At 30.9% G+C, this 5,674-nt stretch overlaps 1 pseudogene; it reads left to right on the forward strand.

Annotated features, from left to right (window-relative positions):
- The first annotated feature begins 966 nt into the window (after window positions 1-966).
- Window positions 967-3,506, forward strand: LOC120214585 (annotated as a pseudogene).
- Window positions 3,507-5,674: the final 2,168 nt, after the last annotated feature.

Consider the following 5,674-nt stretch of genomic DNA (forward strand, 5'->3'; position numbering starts at 1 on the left):
CTGAAACGAAAGCTCATTGTCCGTTACCACCTGAAATATCAGTAGGATCTCTGCTCAACATAAAAATCTGTAAATATCTGAACCAATAAGGAAAATATGTTTATCTGTATCTGCACGTTTTTCAGCATCATCTGGTAGTTCTGTATTACTGAGCTTTCCAAAGCTCACTCTATTACTCACCTTTTCAGGTTAAAAGAATTGTACCAGTGCATCTATCGACTTCAGTAAGGGAGTTCTTCCGGTGTTGTTGCAGAGTATGGTAGATGTGATTAGGGGGCATGTAATTGTATTTTGATTTATATACGAGTATGGAAATCTGTTTTATTTTTAAATAGTGACAACTGATTTTATAAGTTACATGTTTCAATAAAAGTTTTAAAATTTCCGCTATTTTTATAGTGGGTCGCTCCGGTGGCCCTAATGTGACTTCCCGGATCGGATCGGGTTACCCGCATCGGTCTGGGGGGTTACAGTCTTCTCTCTTCTCTGTTATGCTTGTCGACATTTGGTTATGGTTTTAGAAATATTAGGATTATGTTGATTAATTAAATAATGATATAAATAGTAATTTAAAAATAAAAATTATCACGTCAATCCATCTATTAAGTTTTTAACGGCGATACACTAAAATAAAACAAAAAGCAAATATTTGGTGTGATTTTGAAGAAAATAAAAATTCATGCATTATAACATATTAAAACTGATAGTTTAGTTATTAAACGCTTAATTTATCTGTTAATCTAACATCAATTAATCTAAAAAAAAGCTTATTGAGTTTTTGGTTTTTCTAAATCATAATAAATTAATTGATGTTAGATTAATGGTAAACTAGAATAAGATTTTTTTAGGTAAAAATTCCTTTACGTACGTGTGTGTTTAATCTTTCAAACTCCAGAATATGTCCTTCAGCCTCCACGTGTCACATGTAGCATGCCCTTCAAGCTCTATATATATCAGCATCTGCGTACGATTTACAAGTTCCCCAATCCAAACCCTAGCTCAACCCCAAAAAAAAGCTCATTCTCTACAAAATCGACGGCGAAAATGCTAAGGCTGGTGACTAACAGACTGCTCGGGACAGCGGCACGGGAAGTCCCATCGCGTCCCCTTAATTTTATACCGCGTTTTTACCACGAGAATGTCATCGATCACTACAACAATCCTCGTAACGTCGGCTCCTTCGATAAGAACGACCCCACCGTCGGTACCGGCCTGGTTGGTGCTCCGGCTTGTGGCGATGTTATGAAGCTTCAAATCAAAATCGATGGAATCAGGGAAAATAGTCGATGCTTGCTTTAAAACCTTCGGTTGTGGGTCGGCTATTGCGTCTTCTTCTGTCGGTATGTCACCGTTTTTCTTTTCCTTAATACTTATGGTTATTCAGATATATGGGTCTAATTTGTTTTAATCGGTGCTTTGATATATATATATATTCGTTTAGGTTATTTTCGTTTTCCTCTTTTAAGTTAATTTCCAAATCCAAAAATTAATAATCCAAATTTAAATTTCACGTTCGGTATGAAAGTATTATGCCCGATTTCAGTTGGAAATGCACAAAAAAGAGTAGAAAGAAGAACGGATGGGTTTTTATTTTGAAGCTTAAATTTTGTTTCCCATCCAAAACAAAAGAAAAAGAGTCCATTCATACAAAAGAAAATACTTATGTTAAAAAATTAACTGTTTTTTTTTCATAAAGAAAATTCACGATTTTACTTTACTATGGAATAAATACGTTAAATTATTGTTGATTTCTTGTATGAAGTTGATTTTGAAAAGCAGAAAAAGCTAATTTCAGAAAACCAACTCAAAAATAATAATAATAATAATAATAATAATAAAATAAAAGCATTTGTGAGTTTATTTCAAATGACCCTCAATTCTTTTGTGGAGATATGCTGTAACATAGGCTTTTTCATATTGCAGCTACTGAATGGGTGAAAGGGAAAAGTATGGACGAAGTGCTTACCATTAAAAACACGTAAGTATTGTTTCCTTATCTCAAACTTCAATTCTTATACTTTTCAAGGATACTTTGTAGAATTCTTTTTCATATCTGTTATTTTAAACTATTTAAGTGTAATCTGTTTATTACTAATGAATTTGATCTCACACATTCTGTTGTTTTTCTTATTGAATTTGAACATTGTATTTGAAATATTTCTATGGAAAGATCATCTTCTTTCTCTGTCTTTTAACTTCTTTTCTTACAATTGTTTGGCCAGTCTTTCACATAGCCCTGCCTGTGTTTAGGAAGGGATGACATTAATTACTTGCAGCTTTAGTATGCTTTTTTAATATTGTGCTTGTTAGCTTTGTAATTCTAGGGTATCCTTTATTATCCCTGTGTATACAAAATGATATTAAGGCCAAGTGGTTTATATCAATTCTTAGAAGTTGGAGAGTCCGTGCATAAAGGGCTGTTTCACATTTTTCTATCGAGTTTTTTGTCTAATTAGCCTTTAGATTATGACTTTTAACTATCAACAGGATTAATATGATAGTTACAATTAGTCATGAGAAGAAGTATCCGATGTTATTGTGATTTCTTTTTTCATTGCAACAGATGTAGGTGTAAATTGTAATTGTATGATTGTCTAAATAGTTAAAAATGTCCAAATTTAAGTCTTATGGCTATTACATAGTATGCATAAGCTAATACATTGCTTTCATGCTTAGCCAACTGTTGTGATACCCTTGTTTTTAAGTTGGGGTATTTAGGATTTTAACTGGTCTCCTTCATGTGGGGGTCATCCACCAAATGTGGAGTCTATGCCCTGGTGCTCATGTTCCCATCTAGTTTTGAGGGAAATGTATAACTTAAATGTGAATTAATTAGTTGGAAGGTTAACATATGGTAGAATAAATGAGGTATGGATGTGTAAGGTAGATGTCAAAGGATGCCGTTCATTTTCTTTATGGCCTGGACATGCGGGGTGGACGAGTCTCTGTTTATCTCTTTGGAACCAATGGTTCGATTCATTTGTATATAAATTTTCATCCAATCATATGTACTCTTGATGTAATGCAAATTTGTCACTTTGTTGCACGTAAAACTGCAGGGAGATCGCAAAACATCTTTCACTTCCACCAGTTAAGCTGCACTGCAGTATGCTTGCAGAAGATGCAATCAAGGCAGCTGTGAAAGATGCGGAAGCCAAACGTGGGCAAATGAACGGTCCTTTGAAGGCTTCACCTACTACAATGGCTGCTGATGTGTAAGTTGATAAATAGAGGCAATACGGACCCTGGAGAAAAAGTATACTACTGGTCCAAAAGGTATGTATGGTAAAACTATGTAACTACAGAATAAGGCGTTGGGTCTGTCCAGATCCACCTAGGATCGTTATGGCGATATTAGCTCACTGTTGAAGTTTTTGTACACTGCTTGCACCTCCTTTGATGTTATGCAATTTATCATTATTCCTCTATATTTGTGGTGTTTATGGAGTTGTAGTGCCTGGAACTTGGTTTTGCATCTTATTGTTGAATTCAGGTTAAAGGTTGCATACTGATGTCCGGAATTTAAAAAAAAAATTGTGTACAAGTAATGACGTATTTTATTTGATGAGCATTCTTATATTATATATACTTGCATGAATTATGTTCCCAAATAAACAGTTGGAATTTGACAATTGTTTTTCAAAAGAAAAATTATTTTCAGAAAGCGAGGTTTGGTAATTTAATTGTTAATTTAAATTATTATTTGATAATGTTATGGTATAAAAAAATGATATTCTAATAATTTAATTATATTTTTTTATTTTTTACCTATCTTTTTAGTATTAGAAGTGTTTTTTTAAAATTGATCTGAAACTTAAAAAAAAGTTACTCTTTACGGAAAGCTTGTTCAATTTTTTGAATAGATCAAAATATTGACATTTTTAAATTTAAGTGTGTTTTTTTACAAATCTTTTTATAAATAAAGATTTTTTTAGTAAGTGTTCGTATTCGTATAAATAATCTATATTTATATTTAATTATTAGTTTCATATTTTAAATTTTGATAAAAAAAATAAAACGCATAAAACATAAGATTATTATATATTGTTTTAAATTAATTGGAGTTTACTTGTAGAGATACTGGAATTCACGAGTTAATAAAATAATTCGAACTGCAGTTCAATCATTCTAGAAACTTCTTCTAGGTGGTTTTAAGGTGGGCACGCGGACTTAACTACGGGTGTTCGCGGTCGGTTTAGATCGATTTTTGGATAAAAATTTATCGATTCGAAAGTATAAATATTTGTGATTTGGATCAGTTTATTTCTAAAAAAATCCGATCCGATCCAATTAATTGTGACTTAATTCGGTTTGAATTTGTATAGTTTTTGGATTCTAATTTTTCAAAATAATTCTTAAATTTTTTTATAAAAAAAACCCTTGGAAGAAATATATTGAATATTTGCAAAAAAAAAAAAAAAATCCCCAGAAAGCTAAGAGTTTTTCCAACAGAAAAAGAACCTATTTTTTCCCTACAAAAAAGGATGAATTTTTACAGAACATAAGTATAATAAATTCACATAATTTTGGCAAAGTCCAACAATCAGGCAAAGGCAAGAATAAATTAAGAGCAGATCATAGTACCTGAGGGAGTCTCTGTTAGATTATTTTTTGGTTGAACTTAAAACGGTGTCGTTCTGCGCAGGAGATAGCCATTCATTGTAAGAGATTATCGATTCGGTTCGGTTTGGATCAATTCTGAATTTTCAAACTGAAACGAACCGATCGGTTTTAAAGTAAACCAAATACACTAAATTGGTTTTTTTTTTTTCGATTATCGGTTTATTGGATCGGTTTTATGTTTTTTTTGGATTGGATTGGATTTAAACACCCTTAGTATTAACTAATAATTACAGTTAATTTGCTGTTAAATTTGAAAATAATTTTCAATTTAAGAATATATAACTTTAAAATTTAACTAAATACCATTAGAAGTACATTACAAAAATATTAATCTCGAAATAAATTATTCAAAAAATTCTAGCTATATAAATTATCAAAGTTAAAGCAACATAAATGATCCAGTAAGTTATTGTAGAAAAAAAAGATCGATAACTAATTGTTAATGAATTAATTGATAGGTTTAAATCCTATTCTTTGGTTGTGATTTTTTTAGTATATATTTTTATTGTTAGAAAAACTCTCTAACGAGATAAGAATAATATAAATTAATAGTTTTCTTGGGGATCATTGCATGTATATAAAGACTAAATACTATGCCAGTCTTTTAAATATATATTTGTCCTTATCAAATTACAAATATAGCTTGTATCTATACTTTAATTTCATGATACTTTAATACATATGACATATGTAACATAATTGGTTGCTTAATTTTGTTTTATACTTTATGATAGCATTGTACATTATACATGTGTGCCCATAATTATGATTTTAATCCAACAATATCTCACTTGGGCAGCATATGTTTCTTGACAAATGTATAACGTTATGAGCTCCAAATTTTCTATCATATAATAGGTATTTTATAATAATCTTGTTCATCAATTATATATTCATAGAGGATCAAAGTAATATTCGTCATATCAATCATAACTAGACCCATCAATAATCATATTTACAAAGATGGTCAAATGACATAGATCAATCATGGAGTGTAGCATGAAAACTATATGCAAGTTAAACTAAACATGTCTACTTTCAACTGGTACTC

This window comes from Hibiscus syriacus, unplaced genomic scaffold, assembly GCF_006381635.1.
Source record: "Hibiscus syriacus cultivar Baekdansim isolate YM2019G1 unplaced genomic scaffold, ASM638163v2 tig00110076_pilon, whole genome shotgun sequence".
Lineage (NCBI taxonomy): Eukaryota > Viridiplantae > Streptophyta > Magnoliopsida > Malvales > Malvaceae > Hibiscus > Hibiscus syriacus.